Below are 26,552 nucleotides of genomic sequence, written 5' to 3' on the forward strand. Positions count from 1 at the left end.
CTTCTTGTTCATCATCTTGTGGGGGTATATGGATGTGGGCTGGGCTCATCTCTGTTCACTGTGCTGGCCACGCTAGCAAGGGCAGTTTACAGTTGGTTGGCAGGTAAGCTGGGTTGTGGTTCCCATTGGCCTCACCCACGTGGGCTTTCAGCCAGGGTGCCTCTGATCTCTTCAGCCTGCCCCTCCAACAGTCTAGCTCAGGCTTCCTCCCATAGTGGCTGAATTCCATGAGGGCAGGAGCACAGTTTGACAGGCTACTTGAGGACATGTTTAGAAGTCACAGTGTCACTTCTGCTGTATTCCCTTGCTTAATGCAAGTTATAAGGCCTAGCACAGGCCAGGAGCACTGGCTCATGCCTGTAATCCCAGCACTTTGGGAGGCCAAGGTGAGAGAATGGCTTGAGGCCAGGAGTTTGAAACCAGCCTGGACAACATAGTGAGACCCCATCTCTACAAGAAATAAAGGAAGAAAACAAAAAAAAAAAAAGCAAAGCTTAGCACAGGCTTGGAGAGTAGGAGATAGACTCTGGTCCTTGATGGTGGGACCTGTAAAAACCATGGTCATTTTTCATCACAGCTTTTCCTATACTGTGTGACCTCGAGAACTGCCTGCTTTAGGATGCCCAGTTAATAATATGGTATCTGTGGGATGGAGTGAACTCTTTAACAAATATTTACCGAGTACTTACTTCGAGCAAGACACTGTGCTTGGTGATGATTGAGTACTGAGAAGTTGCAATTGATAGTTCATTCTCTGCGGGGAGATGGCGAACTTGAAGAAGCGAAGTTCAGGCCTATGGTAGGTGCTGTGAGCTGTTGGGTGGAGAGGGCATTTGGTTTAGGGTCTTTAGGGAAGGCCTGAAGGATGAGAAGGAACCAGGTAGGCAAGGAGCCTCCATGCTTCAGGTGGAGAGGACAGTGATTGCAGAGGCCCTGCGGCAGGGACAGCAGGCAGAAACTCAGCTCAGAGGAGCAAATCTGTAGGGCAGAGGTAGGGGTGGAAGTCAGACCTTGGCCACACAGCCTCAGGCAGGTGCCAGAGGCTCAGTTTGCCCAGGACAGTCCTGATTTACACCCAGTGAGTGAGTGTCCTGGTGCAGATGATGCATTTTCTACAGTTTCCACACTGGAGAAGAGCTTGGATGTTTTCCTTGATGCAGTGGGAAGCCGTTGAAAGATTTTAAGCACCAAGTGACAAAAGGTGAATTTTCTTTTTTTTTTTTTTTTTTTGAGACGGAGTCTCGTTCTGTCGCCCAGGCTGGAGTGCAGTGGCCGGATCTCAGCTCACTGCAAGCTCCGCCTCCCGGGTTCCCGTCATTCTCCTGCCTCAGCCTCCCGAGTAGCTGGGACTACAGGCGCCCGCCACCTCGCCCAGCTAGTTTTTTGTATTTTTTAGTAGAGACGGGGTTTCACCGTGTTAGCCAGGATGGTCTCGATCTCCTGACCTTGTGATCCGCCCGCCTCGGCCTCCCAAAGTGCTGGGATTACAGGCTTGAGCCACCGCGCCCGGCAAAAGGTGAATTTTCAAAGCTTGTTAAGGCTAGGTGCGGTGGCTCGTGCCTATAGTCCTAACAGTTCGGGAGGTTGAGGCAGGAGGATTGCTTGAGCCCAGGAGTTCAAGACCCTGTCTCTGCTTAAAAGAAAAAATTAGCTGGGTATCGTGGCATGTACTTGTAGTTCCAGCTCCTGGCAAGGTTGAGGAGGCAGCATCACTTGAGCCCAGGAATTGGAGTTTGCAGTGAGTGAGCTATGATCACGCAACTGTACTAGAGCCTGGGCAACAGAGCGAGACCTTGTCTCAAAAAAAAAAAAAAAAGAAAAGAAAAAAGATTGTTCAGATTGCTGAATGAAAAATGGATTGGCCGGGGCACAGATTGAGACATAGGTCATTTTAAGGAGACTGTTGATGAGAAATGGCGTGGTTTGGCTGAGGATGAGGACTAAGGAAATGGGAAGAAATGGGTAGTAGAGTCAGCCAGGTTGCTGATGGACCCGGGTGTAGGGGAGTAGGGAAAGGAAGGAAGCCAGGATGATTTCTGTGTTTGCTTTGCACATTTAGAGGGTGGTGATGTCGAGCACTGAGGGGAGGCAAGTCTGTTGGCTGTGCAGAGCCATGCCTTGAACATCTGAAGCACAAAACGGGTATAGGGCAACTAAGTGCCAACTGCTGGCTAACAGCCTGTTGGCCTGGAGTCCCGTCTGGAAGTCTTGGTCTTTCTGTTCTTGCGATGGTCAGTAGAGGGGTTAAGAGGAGAGGTGGGGTGCCCAGCTATTAGAGGTTAGATCGAGGAGACATGGAGAGGTGGGATGTGACAGTGTAGGGTGCAGTTGAGGAGTCAGGTGAATGGGGGTGGGGAAAGGGTTCCTTAATTTTTTTGTTTTGTTTTGAGACAGAGTCTCACTCTGTTGCCCTGGCTGGAGTGTCGTAGCGCGATCTGGGCTCACCACAACCTCCGCCTCCCGGGTTCAAGCAATACTCCTGCCTCAGCCTCCTGAGTAGCTGAGATTACAGGTGTGCACCACCACACCTGGCTACTTTTTGTATTTTTAATAGACACTGGGTTTCACCATGGTCAGGCTGGTCTCTAACTCCTGGCCTTAAGTGATCCACCTGCCTCAGCCTTAATGTTAGCCAAAATGCTGGGATTACAGGTGTGAGCCATTGCACCTGGCCAAGGGTTCGTTAAATTTAAGGACTGCAGGTACTACGTGGTCAACCTTTTTGGTGTCACGGTAAGGAGTGAAAGCCAGATTGGAGTCAGTTGAAACACAGGAGATGGAAGAGGAGACCACCTGTGTAAATACGACTTCAAGAAGGTTGCTGTAGAGGGCTCCGAGAAGGAGCTCAGTAGTTGGAGGGTGATGTGGGGAACAGTGGAGAGTTCTGTTTTTATTTTATTTTATTTTTATTTTTTTGAGATGGAGTCTCTGTTGCCTAGGCTGGAGTGCAGTCGTGAAATCTTGGCTCACTGCAACCTCCACCTCCCGGTTTCAAGCGATTCTCCTGCCTCAGCCTCCTGAGTAGCTGGGACTACAGGTGCATGCCACCAGGCCCAGGTAATTTTTTTTGTATTTTTAGTAGAGACGGGTTTCACTCTGTTGGTCAGGCTGGTCTTGAACTCATGACCTCATGATCTACCTGCTTTGGCCTCCCAAAGTGCTGGGATTACAGACGTGAGCCACCGTGCCCCGCCAACTTTTTCGCTTTTTTTTTTTTTTTTTTTGAGACGGAGTCTCGCTCTGTCGCCGGGGCTGGAGTGCAGTGGCCGGATCTCAGCTCACTGCAAGCTCCGCCTCCCAGGTTCACGCCATTCTCCTGCCTCAGCCTCCCGAGCAGCTGGGACTACAGGCGCCCACCTCCTCGCCCGGCTATTTTTTTGTATTTTGTAGTAGAGACGGGGTTTCACCGTGTTAGCCAGGATGAACTCGATCTCCTGACCTCGTGATCCGCCTGTCTCAGCCTCCCAAAGTGCTGGGATTACAGGCTTGAGCCACCGCGCCCGGCCTTTTTCGCTTTTTAAAAGGGGAAAACATGACCAGGTGAGGTGTCTCATGCTTGTATCCCAGCACTTCGGGAGGCCGAGGCAGGTGGATCGCTTGAGGCCAGGAGTTTGAGACCAGCCTGGCTAACATGGTGAAATCCCATCTCTACTAAAAATACAAAAATTAGCTGAGTGTGATGGCGGACACCTGTAATCCCAACTACTCGGGAGGCTGAGGCAGGAGAATCGCTTAAACTTGGGAGGTGGAGATTTCAGTGAGCCAAGGTTGTGCCACTGCACTCCAGCCTGGGCGATAGAGCAAGACTCTGTCTCAAAAAAGAAGCTCTAAGGAGCTTGCAGGTACTGCTGCTGTTGCTGTTCCATGACCATAGGGTGAGACCAAGTGTGCTTGATGTAGGTGGGAATCAGCTGGCAGAGGAAGTGGATGGCTTGGGGGTTCTCTCTATCTTTCTACTCACAGGCCTGGCTCATCGTTGCTGCCAGCTATTAGGATAAAATTTAAATGGTCACGTGACCTTTCCTGTCAGCCGATTTTTGTGGCTTAAAAATTTGTTCTACTCAGTATGCAGCTCTGTCCAGTTAGCAATTTGGCTGTGTCATGAAACACGTGATAGAACTATTTTTATTAACTCTTACGAGGTTAGACTGCAGTTTGAATTAGCATAAAATTGCCCTTTTTTTTTTTTTTTTTGAGACGGAGTCTCGCGCTGTCACCCAGGCTGGAGTGCAGTGGCGTGATCTTGGCTCACTGCAGCCTCTGTCTTCAGGGTTCAAGAGAGTATCCTACCTCAGCCTCCCAAGTAGCTGGGACCACAGGCATGTGCCACCATGCCCGGCTAATTTTTGTATTTTTAGTAGAGGTGGGGTTTCACCATGTTGGCCAGGCTGGTCTTGAACTCCTGAACTCAGGTAATTCACTTACCTCTGCCTCCCAAAGTGCTCAAATTGCTTCTTATATCAGAAATAGGTTGAACTGGCTGGCTCTTAGCAGATGATTATATCTTACTGTAATTCCAGCAACACTAATGTGCATGACAGTGCATAAAGAAGTGCCTGCTAAGCTCAGAATATTAGGTTTTGGAAAAGACAAAGTGCGATTCAGAAAGTTGAGTTTGATAGGGAAGGAATTTGATTTTTAAACAAAACAGATTGGTTGCAGTTGCTCATAACTATAATCCCTGTAATCTCAGGATCTGGGGAGGTTGAGTTGCCAGGATCCCTTGAGCCAGGAATTTGAGACCAGCCTGGGCAATGTAGTGAGACCCCGTCTCTGCAAAAAGTTTAAAAAAACAAAACTAGCTGGGCATGGTGCCTGTAGTCCTACCTACTGGGATGGCTGAGGCAGGAGTTTGAGGTTACAGTGAATTATGATCATGCCACTGTACTCCAGTCTGGGTACCAGAGTGAGACCTTGTCTCAAAAAAGCAAAAACAAAACCCCACAAACAAAAACAAAAGATTGTCTTTGGGCCGGTGCGGTGGCTCATACCTGTAATGTAGCACTTTGGAAGGCCAAGGCGGGCAGATCACTTGAGGTCAAGAGTTCGAGACCAGCCTGGCCAACATGGTGAAAACCCTTCTCTACTAAAAACAAAAATTAGCTGAGCGTGGTGACAGGCGCCTATAATTCCAGCTACTCGGGAGGCTGAGGCCGGAGAATCTCTTGAACCCAGGAGGTGGAGGTTGCAGTGAATCTAGATTGTACCACTACACTCTAGCCTGGGCGACACAGTGAGACACTCTCACCAAAAAAAAAAAAAAAGATTGTGTTTGTTTCTGAATCTGAAGACATAACAAAGCAGCATTACAAGTTGTGTTGTACAAGCATGTTAGCATAGGTAGTCCTTGATAAATTGAATATAAATAGCTCTGAAGTTTTTGTATATATTGACCCATTACAAAAATCAGAGACTTTCTTTTGGGGTTGGGAGAGCAGTTTGAGGGTCATTGGATCATCTGGAAGAAGAGGCAGAAGAGAGGAACCAGCTACATGATGAATAACTGTGATAAGACAAATAGGCTCCTCTATTGCCACCTCCTCGTTTTTTCCTGCTTACTATTTCTGTGGCTGTGATTGTTGGGATTCACTGGAGGAGGAAGCAGGGACAGTAGGAAAAGCTCCAGTTCCTGATGGACCTGTGTTGCTGTTACTGCACCGCCTTTTCTCTGACTACATCCCACCCACCTTAGAGACACTAAGGTGGGGGCTGAGGTCTGCCCTGTGATTAATTAACCATTAATTAACCCTGTAATTAACCCATAATGAATTAACCCTCAATCCTCTTGGGCATGAATGGTTAGCTGAAACAGATTGTCCTTTGAGTGAAATTCTGTTTTTTGGATTCTTATAGAAGTCAGTAATAATGTCTGAGATAGTGATTGGTTGGATAACATAAAAGACCATTGGACTGACCAGAGCCTCTGGTCTTTGTAAGTTTGCTTTTCTTTTTTGTAAATAACTTATTCTTTTTTTTTTTTTTTTGAGAAGGATACTTGCTCTGTCGCCCAGGCTGGAGTGCAGTGGTGCGATCTTCGCTCACTGTAAGCTCCGTCTCCTGGGTTCACACCGTTCTCCTGCCTCAGCTTCCTGAGTAGCTGGGACTACAGGTACCCGCCACCACGCGGGCTAATTTTTTTGTTTTTTTGTTTTTTTTTTTTGAGACGGAGTCTCACTTTGTTGCCCAGGCTGGAGTGCAGTGGCGCCATCTCGGGTCACTGCAAGCTCCGCCTCCTGGGTTCTTGCCATTCTCCTGCCTCAGCCTCCCGAGTAGCTGGGACTACAGGTGCCACCACCTCGCCTGGCTAGTTTTTTTGTATTTTTTAGTAGAGACGGGGTTTCACCGTGTTAGCCAGGATGGTCTCGATCTCCTGACCTCGCGATCCGCCCGTCTCAGCCTCCCAAAGTGCTGGGATTACAGGCTTGAGCCACCACACGTGGCCTTTGTATTTTTTTAGTAGAGATGGGGTTTCACTTTGTTAGCCAAGATGGTCTCGAGCTCCTGACCTCATGATCTGCCTGCCTCAGCCTATCAAAGTGCTGGGATTACAGGCATGAGCCACCGTGACCAGCTGTAAATAATTTATTCTTTATAGAAATTAGAAGATTTTTTGAGTTCTTAGGCAAATAGACCAATGGCGTCTGTTTCATGGTTGTTAGGCCTAAAACTTTTTCACTTTTTTCTTTTTTGAGATGGAGTCTCGCTCTGTCACTCAGGCTGGAGTGCAGTTGTACAATCTCAGCTCACTGCAGCCTCCGCCTCCCAGGTTCAAGCAATTCTCTGCCTCAGCCTCTTGAGTAGCTGGGATTACAGGTGCCCGCCACCACGCCTGGGTAATTTTTTTGTATTTTTAGTAGAGTCTTGAACTTCTGGCCTCGTGATTCACCCACCTCAGCCTCCCAAAGTGCTGGAATTACAGACGTGAGCCACTGTGCCCAGCCAACTTTTTCACTTTTTAAAAGGGGAAAGCATGGCCCGGCACGGTATCTCATGCTTGTAATCCCAGCACTTTGGGAGGCTGAGGCGGATCAATCACTTGAGGCCAGGAGTTTGAGACCAGCCTGGTCAACATGGTGAAACCCCGTCTCTACTAAAAAATACAGAAATTAGTTGGATGTGGTGGTGCACGCCTGTGATCCCAGCTACTCAGGAGGCTGAGGCAGAAAAATTGCTTGAACCTGGGAGGCAAAGGCTGCAGCGAGCTGAGATCACGCTACTGCACTCCAGCCTGGGTGACAGAGTAAGACTCCGTCTCCAAAAAAATAAATGAATAAAATAAAAGGGAAAACATGTTTAAGTTAGTTACAAGAACTGTATGGCCGGGGCCGGGCGCGGTGGCTCAAGCCTGTAATCCCAGCACTTTGGGAGGCCGAGACGGGTGGGTCACAAGGTCAGGAGATCGAGACCATCCTGGCTAACACGGTGAAACCCTGTCTCTACTAAAAAAAAAAAAAAAAAATACAAAACACTAGCTGGGCGAGGTGGCTGGCGCCTGTAGTCCCAGCTACTCGGGAGCCTGAGGCAGGAGAATGGCGTGAACCCGGGAGGCGGAGCTTGCAGTGAGCTGAGATGCGGCCACTGCACTCCAGCCTGGGCAACAGAGTGAGACTCTTGTCTCAAAAAAAAAAAAAAAAAAAGAACTATATAGCTGGGAGTGGCGGTTCACGCCTGTAATAATCCCAGCACTTTGGGAGGCCGAGGCGGGTGGATCACCTGAGGTTGGAAGTTCAACCTGAACAACATGGAGAAACCCCGTCTCTACTAAAAATACAAAATTAGTCGGGTGTGGTGGTGCATGCCTGTAGTCCCAGCTACTCAGGAAGCTGAAGCAGGAGAATCGCTTGAACCTGGGAGGCGGAGGTTGCAGTGAGTCGAGATCCCACCATTGCGCTCCAACCTGGGCAAAAAGAGCGAAACTCCATCTCAAAAACTATGTGAAGGAACCTTTAGATTCATTATTGAAGGGGTGAAAGAGAACTTGAGTAGATAGACATAAATACAGAGCTTGAATGCAGTATTCCTATACGTGTGTGCTTGAATATTTTCAAGATGTCACTTGATTTGGAGAAGTAAATATTTGAGGGGGGTTCTAAAGAAAGAAAAGGGGGAACGTTTCCTAGTAGATTTTTTTATAAGTACTGTAGGTAAGTGGAACAAAGCAGTCTAGATACTGATGTATAAGTTAATGGAAATGTATTATTAATGTAGCATTTATAATCAGTTGGGAATGGATGGTTTGTCATGTAGAAGGTATTGGATCAACTGGCAATCCAGCTGTAGGTAAAGAGTTTCTTAGTATGACAGTAAGGCTGTAAACCATGAAAAGGTAGAAAAGGTAACTGCTTAAGCATTCTGAACGTATCTACAGCAAAAGATGCCTGTTTGGGGACCTTTGAACTGTAGTTCAAAGGCAGGCGAATTAGAGAAAAATATTAGGAATATATATGATAAAAGGTTATTTTGAGTATAAAAGTAGCATTTCTAAAATAAATTGTTCTAGCAAGTCTGTGTTTAGAAATTTATTCAGAGGAAGAAATAAGAGAATGCTTATTATAAAATTAATTATAAAAGCAGAATATTTAAGACAGTCAATGCTCAAAAACTCCCAGCTAGAATTTTTGGTATAAAAGCAAAAAATTGTCAATAGTCACTATAATGTAAGCTCCATGAGGGTAGAGAACTTCTTGTTTTATTTACTAATATATCCTCTGACAGTGCCTGGTACGTAATAGGTCTCAATAAATATTTGCTGTATGAATGCCTAGTCTTGCTTGTCCAACCTGAGGCCTGTGGGCCGCATTGCACCCCAACACAAATTTGTAAACTTTCTTAAAATGTTGACTTTTTTTTTTTTTTTTGGTGGAGTTTTGCTTTTGCTCAGGCTGGAGTGAAGTGCCCTGATCTCAGGTTATTGCAACCTCTGCCTCCCAGGTTCAAGCAATTCTCCTAACTCAGCCTCCCGAGTACCTGGGATTATAGGTGCCCACCACCACGCTTGGCTAAATTTTGTATTTTTAGTAGAGATGGGGTTTTGCCATGTTGTCCAGGCTGGTCTTGAACTCCTGACCTCAGGCGATCTGCCCAGCTCGGCCTCCCAAAGCCCTGGGGTTGCAGGCGTGAGCTGCCGCACCCGGCCTAGCATTGAGATTTTTTGTAGCGATTATTGTTATTATTATTTTTTAAAGCTCATCAGCTATCACTAGTTAGTGTATTTTATGTGTGGCCCAAGACAGATCCTTCAGTGTGGCCCAGGGAAGCCAAAAGGTTGGACACCCCTGGATTAATCTAAATGCCCATCAATAGAGATTGGTCAAACTAAGGCACACTTGGAATGGCATACTGTGCAGTTGTCAAAAAGATTTAAGGTGGCCTTTCTTTGTTGGCATGAGGAGATGACCACAATACAGTAAGTGGTTGGGCATTTTGAATATGTATAGTGTTGGAAATATGGTATCATTTGATTGATTTGTGAAAAATTATGCACATACGTATCAAAATCTGGAAGAAATATACATCCCTGTGAAACGTCATGTCTCATGGGGTGAATGGGGAAAAGGAACATACTGTTTTAAGATACTGTTTTCTGGCCAGGTGCAGTGGCGCACACCTGTAATCCCAGCACTTTGAGAGACCAAGGCAGGTGGATCACCTGAGGTCAGGAGTTTGAGACCAGCCTGACCAAGATGGTGAATCCCTGTCTCTCTACTAAGTAGAAAAAATTAGCTGGCTGTGGTGGTGCATGCCTGTAATCCCAGCTACTTGGGAGGCCAAGGCAGGAGAATCAGTTGAACCTGGGAGGCAGAAGTTGCAATGAGCCGACATTGCACCGTTGTACTCTAGCCTGGGCAACAAGAGTGAAACTCTATCTCAAACAAACAAACTGTTTTGTCTTTAGTTTTTGGAAAATTCGCCAAAGTCAGTGACAGAAAAAAGGAGGTATTTTTCATTTTGGAAGAAATGTGAAAGTGGATTATTTACATTTAAAAGTTTTAAAAACTTCCTCAAAGTTAGCATGACTGAAATTAGCACATTACAGGAATTCGTTTAAATCTGCCTTTAGGTTACTATAGTCTGCTCTTTCATAGACCTTGTAGTCATGTTTCTTTCTGTATTCTGTCACTGGTTTTTGGATGCTGTTATTGTCAACAGAACTGTAATCTGGTAGTTCTTTTTGAGATGGAGTCTCGCTGTCTTGCCCAGGCTGGAGCGCGGTGGTGCAGTCTTGGCTCACTGCCACCTCTGCCTCCTGGGTTCAAGCGATTCTCCTGCCTCAGCCTCCCAAGTAGCTGGGCCTACAGGCATGTGCTACCATGCCCGGCCGATTAATTGTATTTTTAGTAGAGACGTGGTTTCACCGTGTTAGCCAGGATGGTCTCGATCTCCTGACCTTGTGATCCGCCCGCCTTGGCCTCCCAGAGTGCTGGGATTACAGGCATTGAGCCACAGTGCGTGGCCTAGTAGTTTTTTGTTTTGTTTTGTTTTGTTTTGTTTTGAGACGAGTCTCGCTCTGTCGCCCAGGCTGGAGTCCAGTGGCCAGACCTCAACTCACTGCAAGCTCCGCCTCCCGGGTTCACACCATTCTCCTGCCTCAGCCTCCCGAGTAGCTGGGACTACAGGCGCCCGCCACCTCGCCCAGCTAGTTTTTTGTATTTTTTTAGTAGAGACGGGGTTTCACCGTGTTAGCCAGGATGGTCTTGATCTCCTGACCTTGTGATCCGCCCGTCTCGGCCTCCCAAAGTGCTGGGATTACAGGCTTGAGCCACCGCGCCCGGCCGGCCTGGTAGTTTTTATAACAGATGTTAAATAGCAATACTCTTCATAACTTTGTACAAGGCAATCAGGCAAAACCAAAGGCCAAGTAAAATGTAATTGGTTAAGCTAATTGTTGCTGATGAAACCTTCATGTCTTGTGGAAGAGGAGACGTGCATGAGCAGCTGTAAGTGAGCACTCTGAGATGCAGTGAGGAAAAGGTGTTGGGAGATGAGCAACTAAAATATAACCTCTTAGTTATAAATTGCAGAACATAGAATTTTACTCAGAGTACAAACTTGTGGAAAAAGCCTTTTGTATACTGGGTTTTTCAGAGTTCTTTGACAAGATTACATAGTTTGATTTAAAGACTCAAAAATGTACTTCTTGGGGTGCAGGAATGTCAGGTTTCTCTTAGGTGGGAGCATGCTTTTCATGGCACAGAATTGGCTACCTGAAGTTAACCTATAGGCCAGGTGGTAATCAATAGGATGGGTCAGCCGGAGGGAATAACTTGTGATGATAGTGGGAGAAGCCAGTATCATTGCAGCTGTTTTAACTACCTGCTGTGTGCTAGACCCTATGCTATGAGCCAGAAGTTGCCACGCTACAGCTTGCCATATCTTTCTATGGCTCACAAGCTAAGAATTTTTTTGTTTGTTTGTTTATTTTTTTTGAGACAGAGTCTTACTCTGTCACCCAGGCTGGAGTGCAGGGGTGCGATCTTGGCTCACTGCAACCTCCGCCTCCCAAGCAATTCTCTGCCTCAGCCTGCCGAGTTGCTGGGATTACAGGTGCCTGCCACCACGCCTGGCTAATTTTTTTGTATTTTTAGTAGAGACGGGGTTTCACCATCTTGACCAGGCTGATCTTGAACTCCTGACCTCGTGATCCACCTGCCTTGGCCTCCCAAAGTACTGGGATTACAGGCGTGAGCCACCACGCCTGGCTGCCTGGCTAATTTTTTTTTTTTTTTTTGAGACGGAGTCTTGCGCTGTCGCCCAGGTTGGAGTGCAGTGGCCGGATCTCAGCTCACTACAAGCTCCGCCTCCCGGGTTTACCCATTCTCCTGCCTCAGCCTCCCGAGTAGCTGGGACTACAGGCGCCCGCCACCTCGCCCGGCTAGTTTTTTGTATTTTTCAGTAGAGATGGGGTTTCACTGTGTTAGCCAGGATGGTCTCGATCTCCTTACCTCGTGATCTGCTCGTCTCGGCCTCCCAAAGTGCTGGGATTACAGGCTTGAGCCACCGCGCCCGGCCCTGGCTAATTTTTAAAATTTTGTTTTGTAGAGACAGGGTCCAACTATGTTGCCCAAACTGGATCCACCTGCCTTGGCCTTCCAAAATTTTAGGATTACAAGCGTGAACCAGCATACCTGGCCCAGACCCTCTTGTTTTCAGACACTATGCAACATCACCTCCCAGAGAAATATTGCTCTGTCCTATTCTTTAAAAAAATTTCTGTTATCAGTTATGTGCTACCATATACTACACTGAGAGTGGGGATTCTGTGCTTAAGCATAGGTAGGTTTTCTGAATTTTTCCAACTTAAATCTCCTTTGGATTCTTACTGTGTGTGATATCTGAAATTTGGGTGTTTGCTCACTAAAAGGACCTTGGAAGGAGAATTCCTCTGTGGCGGTATGCTGAAGAAGGTCTCTGTCTGTGGATGAAGAGTGAGTCCTGTCGGTGTTTGTTTTTTACGTTCTTTTGTATTTAACAGAGTAACAGCGTGTGGCAGGTGGTGGAGCCTGAACACTGTAGGTTTAGCCATAGAAAGGCAGTTAGGTCTTCTAGGTAGACATTTCAGTAAAGGGCTTTGTTGACACTTTGCAACGTCTGGGGTGTGTTTGTCCCACTCCCAACCCCCTCTGGTGGCAGCAGCCACGGTGGGCAAGGGACGGCCGTGCTTTTCTGAATTGGCCAGGTTTCTTTGGGAGATAAAGCTCTAAAATCAGTCAAATTATCTCAGATATTACTCAGGTTGGCTATAAATTGTATAACTTACATGACTGGGTGTTGTCACTTATTTTCTTTATTTCTCTGGGGCCCTCACTGCTTCCATTCTAGCCAGCACCACCTCGCAACTTGCCCATCTGAACCTCTGTTACTCATTTGATTGGTTGGAAAACCTCTACAGTTCATTTGTAGACTGGTGGCTGAAGAGGGGCAGTGACCAAGGATTCGTTCATTTGATGAACAGACACCAGGGATGCTGTTCAGCACCCTGCAGCACCCAGGATGGCCCCAGTGTCCACAGCCCTGAGAGTCAGACACATTCAGCCTGGGGTCTAGTACTGTACTGTTAGGTAGAGGGATGTGGCCCGGCGTGGGGCTGAATGAGGTTTGGTTTTCCCTCTTGTGTGTTTATGGCTGTTACTTGTGTGGACTTCAGCACTGCAGTTCAAATTCAGCCACCTTGCCTCCTCCGTGGTGTTTTCTAAGAGTCTCCAAGGGGTGATGCCTACGTGTAATACCTTACCGAGGAGCCCTCCGCAGCTTCCTTCCTTTTCTGTTGGGTGTATTGGTTCTGCTGCCATACAAATGAAGTACTGGCCAGGTGCAGTGGATTGTGCCTGTAGTCCCAACACTTTGGAAGGCCAAGGCAGGCAGATTGCTTGAGCCCAGGAGCTGGAGACCAGCCTAGGCAACATAGGGAGACCCTGGCTCTATAAAAAATACAAAAATTAGGGGGGCATCAGAGCACAGCTTGTAGTCCCAGCTACTTGGGATGCTGAGGTGGCAGGATTGCTCGAGCCCAGGAGGTCAGGTCTGCAATGAGCTGTCATTGTGCCACTGCACTCCAGCCTGGGCAACTGAACGAGATACTTTCTCAAAAAAAAATAAAATAAATAAAATAAATAAAAAATAAATGAAGTACTTTACCGGAAAACAGACTTAGAAAACTGGTTGTGTGGCTCACTCAGAGTGGGGAGAAGTTGATGGGTGGACTGCTTCTCACTTAGACTGTTGTCATCGCCTCCTAATTGACCTGACAAGCCTCTGAAGAGGAGGTCCCGGGAGTTACTTACTGGCTCTTCATGCTCCGATTCATTGCACATGGGACTGCCACATTGCTCTCCTAACACACACATTTTATTTATTTATTTATTTGACAAGGTTTTACTCTGTTACCCAGGCTGGAGTGCAGAAGTGCGATCTTGGCTCACTGCAGCCTCTGCCCCTCGGGGCTCAAGCGATTCTCTTGATACTCAGCCTCCTGAGTAGCTGAGATTACAGGCGTGAGCCACTGTGCCCGGCCTCCATTGAGGTTTTAAAGAGGTTTTAAAGGCCAGTTATCCTGTAGGACAACCCTCACTTTGGGTCTGGTGGCTGCCTCATGGCGGGATTCAGGTTTTGCATTTTGAGCTGAATACCCCAGAGATATATCCTGGGGCTTCTCTGGTGAATGTTTCCAGTGCTGTCTGTGTTGCTTGGAGGGTCTAGTTTGAGCTCTTACTGGAGCCTCAGCACCAGCTCTCTGCTTTAGCCACAGATTGAAGCCTCCTTCAGGGCTGCTTCCAGCTCTGGCCTGTGTCTTACTTACATCTTTTCCTGCCACTCCTTCACTCCTCCCCCACCACCAACCCCCAACCCCCTGAGTATATAAAATCTCTGAGATGCCTCTGTCCTCAAGGCTGCTTGCCAATTCTTCTTCTCTTGGGGGATGCCTTTCAATAAGCAGTTACTGAGTTCCTGCTGGCCTTTTTTTTTTTTTTTTAAAGACAGTACACAGGGTCTTACTCTACCACTCAGGCGGGAGTGCAGCGGTGGGGTCATAGCTTGCTGTAGCCTTGACCTCTGAGGGTCAGTGATCCTCCTGCCTCAGCTAGAGACGTGCACCACCATGCCCAGTTAATTTAAAAAATTTGTGTGTGTGTGTGTGTGGGGAGATGAGGACTCTTTATGTTGCCCAGGCTGGACTCCAAGTCCTGGCTTCCAGCAGTCTCCCTGCCTCAGCCTCCCACAATGTTGGGATTATAGGCGTGAGCCACTGTGCCCAGCTGTGCTGGATTTTGTTCTGAAACATAAAGATTAGGAAGTCAGTTCCTTTTTTTTTTTTTTTTGTGAGATGGAGTCTCTCTCTGTGGCCCAGGCTAGAGTGCAGTGGCAGCGTCTCAGCTTACTGCAACCTCTGCCTCCCAGGTTCAAGGGATTCTCCTGCCTCAGCCTCCTGAGTAGCCGGGACTACAAGCGCCTGCCACCACGACTGGCTAATTTTTTTTTTTTTGTAGTTTTAGTAGAGATGGGGTTTCACCCTGTTGGCCAGGATGGTCTTCATCTCCTGACCTCGTGATCCACCCACCTTGGCCTCCCAAAGTGCTGGGATTATAGGCGTGAGCCACCACACCCGGCCTGCCTCCCTCTTCTTTCCCATCCCTCCGCCCCACCTCACTTCTCCTTCCTCTCTCCTTTAGTTTGCCCTGCTCCCCCTTCCTTTCCGTTTTCTTTCCTCCCCCACCTCTGCCAGTCAGTCTCTGTTGGCGTCTCATCCCTGAGGGCAGATTCATGGCATCTTTATGTCTCAGGGTATTCACAATGCCCTTAGGCCCCGATACATATCTGACATTCCCTTTATTGAATTTTTTTTGTTTTAAGAGACAGGATCTCCCTATGTTGCCCAGGCTGGTCTCAAAGTGCTGGGATTACAGGCTCAAGTGATCCACCACGCCCGGCCCTTTATTGAATCTTTCCATCTAAACAGCTTAACTCTTTATGTCCTAGGAAGTTAGGGTAGCCATTTGAAAACTAATACCTGTTGTTGGGGGCGTGGTGGCTCACGCCCATAATCCCAGCAGTTTGGGAGGCCCAGGCAGGTGGATCACTTGAGATCAGGAGTTCGAGACTAGCCTGGCCAATCTTGTGAAACCCCGTCTCTACTAATACAAAAATTAGCCGGGCGTAGTGGTGCACACCTCTAATCCTGGCTACATGGGAGGCTGACACAGGAAGCTTGAACCTGGGAGGTGGAGGTTGCAGTGAGCCGAGATCACGCTGTTGCATTCCAGCCTGGGCAGCGAGTGAAACTCTGCCTCCAAAAGAAAAAAAGAAAAGAAAACGAATACCCATAAATTGAAGGAAACTGTATTTTATTTTTAAATAGCCACAATTACTAATGGGTTATACAGCTTCTCAAACTTCAGAATCAGATTGGACTCCGCCCCACCCCACCCCTGTTTCCTGTTCCATGTTGATTTCATGCAGCGCTTGCTTTTTTATCACAGCAGCCACTGCAAACCGGGCTTTATTAGGATGTGACGTCATCGGGAAGGGTGTAGTGCCATCTGCTGTTAGAGCACGAACCCCCTTGAGCTGTGGCTCCCTTGGTGTCCAGCAGCTGCTGTTTTGCTCTGCTTCCCTCGGATGTCTTTCGGTGTCCTCTGAGATGACTGCAGTGTCCCTGGCATCTTGTCATTTGTTTTGGGAGCTGAGGCTTTCATGACTCACAGTCTGGGCTGGACTCACCACTGTGGTCTGGTGAGTGGGAGTAGTATGTTCCCGTGAGAAGGGGACCCACCCTCTGGAAGTACCTGGAAGGAGGGATCTGTCCCTTTTTAATAATCAAAATAAGTCTTCGGGGTGCTACCTGTCACCAGAGGGGAGGCCGTAGGATGCCCAGGAAGAACCCAGGGATGGGGGACCACAAAGGGGCCTCTCCAGCATGCATAATATGGCTTCTGTGGTACAAGTGGAATTTGTCATTCAAAAAAAAAAAAATAGTTAAAAACAGACATTTAGAAGACAGCCTGTGTTTTTCTTGACAGATGCGACAGGTGAACGGAAAGCAAATGACTTGTCAAAATAACAAGTGACTGCGTTTGTTAGATGTCCCATGACTCTGGCCATGGCCTTCTCTCCTGTTTTTCACACAGTGGCCAGATAAGACAGTGGGGATATTCATGAAAAAACACCAGAGACTGTTCCGTTGTGTTTTTATTTTATGTGTTTGGGGGACTGGAATTGTTCTGGATTCTCCATTATGAATCCACGTGTGCCGCTTTGTGGCATGTCCTCAGCTAGTGTAGTGCCAGAGTGAAGAATTGCAGTAGCCCCTGTACCCGTGGCCTTGTCTTTTGAGGTATGGCACCATGAAATACCACGGGACAGTATGAGAGAGACCACATTCCCATAACTTTTATTACGGTATGTTGCTATGGTGGTTCTGCTTGATTATTAGTTATTGTTAATTTATTACTGTGCCTAATTTATAAATAAAACTTTGTTATAGGATTAAGTTCCTACCATTTGTATAGGAAAAAATAGAGCATAAAGGAAAAAAATGTAGTCTATATAAAGTGTGGTACTATCCACAGTTTCAGGCATCCCCTGGGGGTCTTGGAGCATGTCCTTCTCAGATACGGGGGTAGTGCTGTAAGTGCACATGTAGAGAAGTTTGTTCCCATGTTAAAGACATCGTCATTGCTTGGCCTACTCATGTGCCCTTCTCAGGTACCCCACCCATTGTCCCTGTGTCAATGGCAGCTGCCCACAGGACTTGCTGTATCCTCCCCAGTTCCACGGTGCACCAGCCACCTGGCCTGCAGACAGTGAGGGAGGGAGTTGTTGCAGAGGAGACTCTCTGGAGACAGAGACGTGACTGACGTTTGATGATTGCTGTGATGTAGAATCCTAGGCTGTGTTGGACCCTGTACGAGATGACGGTGGTTGGTTAAGAGAGAGATTCACAGAGGAGCAGAGAAAGCACAGCAGAAGGAGAGAGAGAGGAGCCAGCCAGCCCCAAGAGCCACCCCAGACTGGGTTCTTGGTTCCTTTTTCCACTTTCTCGTTTCCGGTTTATTTTCCCTGGCACCTCTCACATTCCTCCTCTCTCCACTTCCCAGTGAGAACCTTGGCTAGACCAGGTAGACTTTTGAAGTGGGGTTAAAGGGAAGTCAGGAGTAGTTTTAATTTTCCATTTCTAGAATTAACGATTTCCCAAACGATGTAGTTAATACCAAATTTCTTTTCCCATTAAGGGTTCTCATTAATAAAGCAGGATTTTGAGACCAATGATTGGACAGCGAATTTAATTACCTGGTGAAAATATCTGAAGTGATTAAAATCAGAGTATGCTCCCTATGTACCCGGGCTCTCCTGAATGTCTTTACTGTATTACTGTTTTCTAGGATACTTCCCTCAGAAGAGTGGACAGTACAAGAGCCTTTTTCTTGGGCCTTCTGAATTAATAATATTTTTGGCTTTAAATGAAATATCAACTGTTGTCAGAAATTGCATTCTTGGTTGTCCCAACTGTTAATTGCTACATTAGGTGGGATTGTGGAGGGGGAGAGGAACATTAAGAAATTCTAGGCCGGGCGCGGTGGCTCACGCCTGTAATCCCAGCACTTTGGGAGGCCGAGGCGGGTGGATCACAAGGTCAAGAGATCAAGACTATCCTGGCCAACACCCATCTATACTGAAAATACAAAAGTTAGCTGGGCGTGGTGGTGCGTGCCTGTAGTCCCAGCTACTCAAGAGGCTGAGGCCCAGGAGAATCACCTGAACTCAGGAGGTGGAGGTTGCAGTGAGTTGAGATTACGCCACTGCACTCCAGCCTGGTGACAGAGTGAGACTCTGTCTCAAAAAAAGAAATAAATAAATTCTGGCCCAGTGGAGTGGCTCATGTCTGTAATTCCAGCACTTTGGGAGACCAAGGTGGGAGCTTGAGCCCAGGAGTTGGAGATCGCCTGGGCAACATAGCAAGACCCCATCTCTAATTTTTAAAAAGCCCTATTCAGGAGGTTGTGGCAGGAGGATCACTTGAGGCTGAGAGTTTGAAAACAGCCTGGGCGACGTAGCAAGACCCATCTCTGAAAATATAAAAATTAGCCAGGTGTGATGGCACATGCATTTAGTCCCAGCTACTCAGGAGACTGAGATGGGAGGATGCTTGAGCCCAGGAATTTGAGGCTGCAGTGAGCCATGATGGTGCCACTGCACTCTAGCCTGGGTCACAGAGCAAGAACCCCATCTCTTAAAAAAGGAGAAGAAGAAGAAAGTCCATTGATTCAAAAAGAATTGGGGAGGCTGCTTTACGCCATGAGTCCTGAGAACACAGTGGTGAAAAGGTAGAGAGCCCTGCCCTGAGCTCCCTGCTTATCACCTTCCCCAAAATCAGTGCTGTCACTTCACTCTTAGAGTAAGAAGGTCATAGCATCTAGTTCTGTAGACACTGTATTGCCTCCTTCTCCTTGAAATAGCCAAGGAAGCAAACACCAGGTGTCTCTATTGCCCCAGGTTACTGTGATGTGCTTTCCTTACTGGAAAACAGTGACTTAGTGTTTTTTATTCTTTTGGGAGTTATTGTTTTGCTTGCTTTTTAGTCATTGCTGGTTAACTTGGATGGAATGTGGGTTCTTTTTTCTTTTTTCTTTTTTTTTTTTTTTTTGAGACGGAGTCTCGCTCTGTCACCCAGGCTGGAGTGCAGTGGCCGGATCTCAGCTCAGTGCAAGCTCCGCCTCCCGGGTTTACGCCATTCTCCTGCCTCAGCCTCCCGAGTAGCTGGGACTACAGGCGCCCACCACCTCGCCTGGCTAGTTTTTTGTATTTTTTTAGTAGAGACGGGGTTTCACTAGGTTAGCCAGGATGGTCTCGATCTCCTGACCTCCTGATCTGCCCGTCTTGGCCTCCCAAAGTGCTGGGATTACAGGCTTGAGCCACCGTGCCCGGCCTTTTCTCTTTTTTTTTTTGACATAGAGTCTTGCTGTGTCACCCAGGCTGGAGTGCAATGGGGGCGATCTCAGCTCACTGCAACCTCCACCTCCTGGGTTCAAGTGACTGGGATTACAGGTACTCACCACCACACCCAGCTAATTGTTATTATTATTTTTTTTGAGATGGGGTCTTGCCCTGTCGCCCAGGCTGGAGTGCAGTGGAGCAATATTAGCTCACTGTAACCTTTGCCTCTGGGGTTCAGGCAATTCTCCTGCCTCAGCCTCCCAGGTAGCTGGGAGTACAGGTGCCTGCCACCGTGTCTGGCTAAGTTTTATATTTTTAGTAGAGACGGGGTTTCACCATCTTGGCCAGGCTGGTCTTGAGCTCCTGACCTTGTGATCCACCCGCCTTGGCCTCCCAAAGTGCTGGGATTACAGGTGTGAGTCACCACGCCTGGCTGTATTTTTAGTAGAGTTGGGGTTTCACCATGTTGGCCAGGCTGGTCTTGAACTCGTGGCTTCAGGTGATCCTCCTTCCTCAGTCTCCCAAGTAGTTGGAATTACAGGCAGGAGCCAGTGCGCCCAACTTGAAAGCTTACTTAGGACGGAATGTCTGGGACTAATAGGAGATGTATCTGTCTTCCTTAAAACAGGTTTTATAGGCCGTGCGAAGTGGCTCACGCCTGTAATCCCAGCACTTTGGGAGGCCGAGGTGGGCGGATCACGAGGTCAGGAGGTCGAGACCATCCTGGTTAACATGGTGAAACCCCGTCTCTACTGAAAAAAAAAATACAAAAAATTAGCTGGGTGTGGTGGCGGGCGACTGTGGTTCCAGCTACTTGGGAGGCTGAGGCAGGAGAATGGCATGAACCCAGGAGGCAGAGCTTGCAGTGAGCCGAGATCTCGCCACTGCATTACAGCCTGGGCGACAGCGATACTTAGTCTCAAACAAACAAACAAACAAACAAAAACAGGTTTTATAGTGAGTTCCTCTTGCTGTGTTTCTGCTGCCTCATTGTGGTCCCCTTCCTCTACCTTTTTTTATGACTGAGCTTTTTTGTACTGTCAGAGTTTAATTTAAGAGAAGGATAGCAGTTGGACTGAACATTCCAGGAGAGAGACAATAAAGTTAATTTGCCTCTGACATTCAGAGGTAGAAATGGCAGGCTTTGTCAGTGTTTCAGCAGGTGAGAAATCTTGACTAGTAGGAATAAGTCGGAATCTCGGGGACTCGTCATACCTGCTCACCCTCTCCTTGGGACCCTGCTCAGATTTCTCCACACCATAGTGGCCTTCTCTGGCCACCTTCTGAGAGAGACTTCACCATCTCACCTGTCTCCCCTTCTTACGCAGTTTTATGTTTCCTTAGCAATGGATAGCAGTTGATGTATCAAAGACTTGCACTGTTCACTTAATGCCTTCCTTGACCAGCAAGCAAGTTCTGGCACAGCAAGTGCTGTCTTGTTTCTTATGGACTCCCCTGAGCTGTGGTGCCTGGCACATGACTGGAGATGGTCAGGTCGTTGTTGAGTGAATGAATGAAGCCATACAAATACGAACCCAGATATTGAGGCCACTTGATTGTTAAATGTTTTATCAACAATTGAAACTTTTATCCTATTTTCATGTTGTTATATAATATGGTTATATATGTACTCAGACTCCAAGTAAATATTTGTGCTTATTTTACTCTGACCTAAACTGGTGCCTGGCACCAGAGTAGGCTCACAGAATGCTTTTCTCACAGTGACCACATAACAAACCTAGACATTAGCTGAGCTTTACAGAGCACTGTGTCATTCTAAATAGCCTGAAGACATAGTTTCTATTATTCCTGTTTCCTTCCAGTTCTCTTTCTAAATCACAGATGATTTAGAATATGGGTTATAAAAACATTTCCAACTCAGAGTACTTTCTATGTTTTGTAGTTTTTGCAGGAAATAAGCTAAGTTTTGGAAGCATGTCTTTTTTCTTTCCTGGTGGGGAGATATTTTACCTTTAAAAATTGGCTCTCATTCTTTAAGACAAAAATATGTTCATGTTTCTAGGATTTCTCTTTAAGAGACTAGTGGTCAGAGTTCAGCAGAGACCACCAAAGTCGTCTGGAGTGTTTGTGCCCATGTGTTTGACCTTCTCTAGGCTTACTTGACTCCCTGGGGAGGAGTACCTGGGAATACAGTCGGTAAGAGCTTTAAATTAGGCCAGGCTAAAAAGTTTGATTTTTTTCCGTAGGAGGAGTATTTGAAGACTTTTGAGCGGAGGAGTCGCATGTCAGAGCTGTCCTTCAGAAAGATAAATCAGGCAGTGCTGTTTAGGATGGATTGAAGTGGAAAAGAGGTGGGATAGAGAAGCAGATTAGTAATGGGCCAGGCAAAGATGGTGAGCTGTCAGGAGGCTGAAGCAGTGGGAGTGGAGCACAGGGGCAGGAGGGGAAAGGGATGGAGCAGAGGCTGGAATCTGTGCCACAGGAGAGCTGGGAGGGACTGCCAGCGGGTTTGGAAAGGAAAGGGGTGCTGAGGCTTGCTTTACACTGGTGGAATCTGAAAGGATTGAACCCTCAGAGCTCTGCAGTGCATAGAGCTTTCTGGGAACTGGGGTACATTCAGGGAAAGGGAATAAGGAGTGGATCCTCGACTTGGGAGAAGAACCACAAAAGAACCAGTCGAGGGTTCAGAACTGGGCGTGACCGGGTGTGGCAGATGTGGAGCTGGGTTGGTGAGAGCAGGATGAGGGGCTGTTGCTGGCCCTATGAGCGTAGGGTAGGCCCGTAAGTTGCACTCCACTCAGGGGCTGAGAACTTGTGTACATAGCAAGGCACACAAGACATTCATTATATATATTTTTTTCCTTAAGAGACAGAGTCTCACTCTGTTGCCCAGGCTGACATGCAGTGGCTCGGTCCTGCCTTGAACTCCTGGGCTCAACCAATCCTCCTGTCTTAGCCTCTGGAGTAGCTAGGACTACAGGTATGTACCACCATGCCAGTTGTTTTGTTTTTTTTTTTTCTTTTTGAGACGGAGTCTCACTCTGTTGCCCGGGCTGGAGTGCAGTGGCGTGATCTTGACTCACTACAAGCTCCACCTCCCAGGTTCACACCATTCTCCTGCCTCAGCCTCCCAAGTGGCTGGGACTACAGGCGCCCGCCACCACGCCCGGCTAATTTTTTTTGTATCTTTTAGTAGAGACAGGCTTTCACCATGTTAGCCAGGATGGTCTCGATCTCCTGACCTCGTGATCTGCCTGTCTGGGCCTCCCAAAGTGCTGGGATTACAGGCCTGAGCCACCTGCGCCCGGCCGCACCACCATGCCAATTAAAAAAAATATGTGTATATTTTGAGGCCAGGCATGGTGGCTCAAGCCTGTAATCCCAGGACTTTGGGAGGCCGAGGCAGGTAGATCACAAGGTCAGGAGATTGAGACCATCCTGGCTAACATGGTGAAACCCCGTCTCTACTAAATCAGGCGTGGTGGTGGGCACCTGTAGTCCCAGCTACTCAGGAGGCTGAGGCAGGAGAATGGCGTGAACCCAGGAGGCAGAGTTTACAGTGAGCCGAGATGGCGTCACTGCGCACCAGCCTGGGTGACAGAGCAAGACTCTCGTCTCAAAAAAATTTTTTGAGAGGTGGGATCTTGCTGTGTTGCCCAGGCTGGTCTCAAACTCCTGGCCTCAAGTAATCCTCCCCTGGTATTACAGGCATGAGCCACCACATCTGGCTCCTAACGTTTGGCATCTCTTTTTATATATTCAATCACAATGTTTTTTTTCCCCCCAGTAAAGTGAATGTCTCTATATTTTTTTTGAGACGGAGTTTCACTCTTGTTGCCCAGGCTGGAGTGCAATGGCGCAATCTTGGCTCACCACAATCTCCGCCTCCTGGGTTCAAGCAATTCTCCTGCCTCAGTCTCCTGAGTAGCTGGGATTACAGGCATGCATCACCACGCCTGGCTAATTTCGTATTTTTAGTAGAGACGGGGTTTCTCCATGTTGGTCAGGCTGGTCTCAAACTCCTGACCTCAAGTGATCTGCCTGCCTCAGCCTTCCAAAGTGCTGGGATTACAGGTGTGAGTCACTGTGCCTGGCTGAATGTCTCTTTAACAGGCATTCACTCTACTGCCAAATAAAAGTGAAGGCTTGTCCTCATGGCAGCCTGCAAGACTGTTCACATCTTCATGTGAATCTGAACTTTCAGAAGAAGTTGTATGGCTTGCTTTTCTGCCTTTGTTCTCTCCTCCACTAGGTGTGAGTAGTGAGGTTTCCTCTTTGGCCAATATGTTTTTAAATTAAATTTAATTAATAAATTTATTTATTCATTTTTGAGACGGAGTCTTGCTCTGTCGCCAAGGCTGGAGTGTGGTGGCATGATCTCGGCTCACTGCAACTTCTTCCCGGTTCAAGAGATTCTCCTGTCTCAGCCTCCTGAGTCGCTGGGATTACAGGTGTGCACCACCACACCCTGCTAATTTTTGTGTTTTTAGTAGAGACGGGGTTTTACCATCTTGGTCAGGCTGGTCTCAAACTCCTGACCTTGTGATCTGCCCACCTTGACCTCCCAAAGTGCTGGGATTATAGGTATGAGCCACTGTGCCTGGCCTGCCAGTATTTTTTGAGAAAAATATGGTGCCACAAGGTTTAAGGCAGCCCCCTCCTGAGGATTATAAAATCCAAACCCAACTAAAGACTAGATTGAATTAACCCCTCATCCCCACACACACTAGTGACTCAGTAAAAGAGGTGTACCCAATTCTGGTTGCAGGTACTGTTTAATTCAGTTTTCTGTTATCATCTGATATTCAATAAAAAATTATGAGATACACTAAAAAGTGATTTCTGGTTGAGAGAAATAAATGGAAGCCAACTCAGAGATGACCCAGATACTGGAACTGCCAGAGACTTCAAATGACTGGGATGGATGTGGTAAAAGATTGAGGGAGAAAGGTGTACAGCATGCATTGTGAAAAGATCGAGAATTTCAGGATGCAGAAACTCTAGAAAAAGTTAAATTGAAATGTTAGAGATTCTTTAAAAACATCATAGGTGGGGGCCGGGCGCGGTGGCTCAAGCCTGTAATCCCAACACTTTGGGAGGCCGAGACGGGTGGATCACAAGGTCAGGAGATCGAGACCATCCTGGCTAACACGGTGAAACCCCGTCTCTACTAAAAAAATACAAAAAACTAGCCGGGCGAGGTGGCGGGCGCCTGTAGTCCCAGCTGCTCTGGAGGCTGAGGCAGGAGAATGGCGTGAACCCGGGAGGCGGAGCTTGCAGTGAGCTGAGATCTGGCCACTGCACTCCAGCCTGGACGACAGAGCGAGACTCCGTCTCAAAACCAAAACAAAACAAAACATCATAGGTGAATAATTTCTTCATTGAGTTTGTCAGCAGATAGGAAAGAATCAGTGAAACTGAAGATAGGGCAATAGAAATCCAAAATGAAATAAGCAGAAAAAAATACACCAGAACAAAAATAGCATTTAGGCTGGGTGCGGTGGCTCACACCTGTAGTCCGAGCACTTTGTGGAGGCCGAGACGGGTGGATCACCTGAGGTGGGGAGTTCGAGACCAGCCTGACTAAAATGGAGAAACCCCGTCTCTACTAAAAATACAAAAAATTAGCGGGGTGTGGTGGCTCATTCCTGGAATCCCAGCTACTTCAAGAGGCTGAGGCAGGAGAATCGCTTGAACCCGGGAGGCGGAGGTTGTGGTGAGCCAAGATCCCACCATTGCACTCCAGCCTGGGCAACAAGAGAGAGACTCCATCTGAAAAAAAAAAAAAAAAAAAATTAGCTGGGTGTGGTGGCAGGGGCCTGTAATCCCAGCTACTCAGGCTGAGGCAGGAGAATCACTTGAACCCGAGAGGCGGAGATTGCAATGAGCTGAGATTGTGCCATTGTACTTCAGCCTGGGTGAGATGAAGAGACTCCATCTCAAAAAGTGTTCAGTAATTGTGGGACAATAACAGACTGTCTAATATACATATAATTGGAGCCCTGAGAAGAAAATGGGGCAGAAGAAATATTCAAAGAGCTAATGGTTGAGAATTTTTTCATTAGTAAAAGACAGCAGACGAGAGGTCTGTGAAGTTCAGAGAACTCCAAGCACCATAAATAGAAACAAAAAGCCCTCAACACCTAGGCATATTAGAGTCAAACTGCTGAAAGTCAAAGAGAAAGTTTTGAATGTAGCCAGAAAAAAAATATTTCATACAGGCCAGGCATGGTGGGTCATGCCTGTAAATCCCAGCACTTTGGGAGACTGAGTGGGAGACTCACTTGAGCCCAGGAGTTTGAGAGCAGCCTGGGCAACATAGTGAGACTTCATCTCTACCAAAAAAAAAAAAAAAATTATCCAGGTGTTCTGGCGGCACCTGTGGTCTCAGCTACTCAGGAGACTGAAGTCGGAGGATCGCTTGAGTCTGGGTGGTTGAGGCTGCAGTGAGCCAAGATCGTGCCACTGCATGGTAGCCTGGGTGACAGAGTGAGACCTAGTCCCACAAAAGACTTCCTCAGACAAACGTTGTGGGATTTGTTGCCAGTAGATCTGCCCAGTGAGATGGAGGAAGTTCTTCAGGCAGAAGTGTGTCCCTTCACACTGCAGTTCTCTTCTGGTGCTATATCTAGTTTAATACAAATCAGGCCGGGCAAATGAAGAGACATACAGCAAGGCCTAGGAGAGTCTCAACACATATTCTGCAAGCCCTCTCCCATGGGGTCTCTCCTGACAAATCCGGGTCAGCGAGCTTCTAACCAGGAAGCTCCCTTGAGCCTTGGTGTTGAGAGTTTTTATTGGGACTTTGTTACTTGGGCACAGTTGATTGAGCACAATCTCTAGCCCCTCTCCCACCCCATCAGAATGGTTCCAGACCCCAACTGTCTATCCATGGTTGGTCTTTCTAGTGACTAGCCTCTATCTTGAGTCAACTCATCTCGTAGCACAAACGTGGAGGCTCATGAATAACAAAGGACATCCAATAGTTTTTGAAGCTCCTTCTGAGGAACTGAGAACAAAGACCAGATAGAATCTTCAAAAAACATGTAGAAGTAAAATGCTAGACAATTGTGTTACAAAGAGTGAAGGGGAAGAAATATCATGACCCTTAACACAGGGGTTAGGGGTGCTCACCTGCTGTGCAGTCAAAATTCTTGTATCAC

General features: G+C 47.4%; 1 protein-coding gene across 5 annotated transcripts in view; it reads left to right on the forward strand.

Moving 5' to 3' along the window:
• Window positions 1–26,552, forward strand: part of GNB1 (G protein subunit beta 1) — a 111,256-nt gene that overhangs the window by 19,390 nt on the left and 65,314 nt on the right. The window contains exon 1 of one of the 5 annotated variants that reach the window (XM_037985179.2): window positions 22,257–22,369. The exons of the other annotated variants lie outside the window; for them this stretch is intronic. The gene's annotated coding sequence lies outside the window, so the exon portion shown is untranslated. Of the gene's footprint in view, window positions 1–22,256; window positions 22,370–26,552 lie in introns of those variants that run through there. 5 annotated transcript variants of the gene reach the window in all.

The sequence above is a fragment of the Chlorocebus sabaeus genome, chromosome 20 (assembly GCF_047675955.1).
Source record: "Chlorocebus sabaeus isolate Y175 chromosome 20, mChlSab1.0.hap1, whole genome shotgun sequence".
Lineage (NCBI taxonomy): Eukaryota > Metazoa > Chordata > Mammalia > Primates > Cercopithecidae > Chlorocebus > Chlorocebus sabaeus.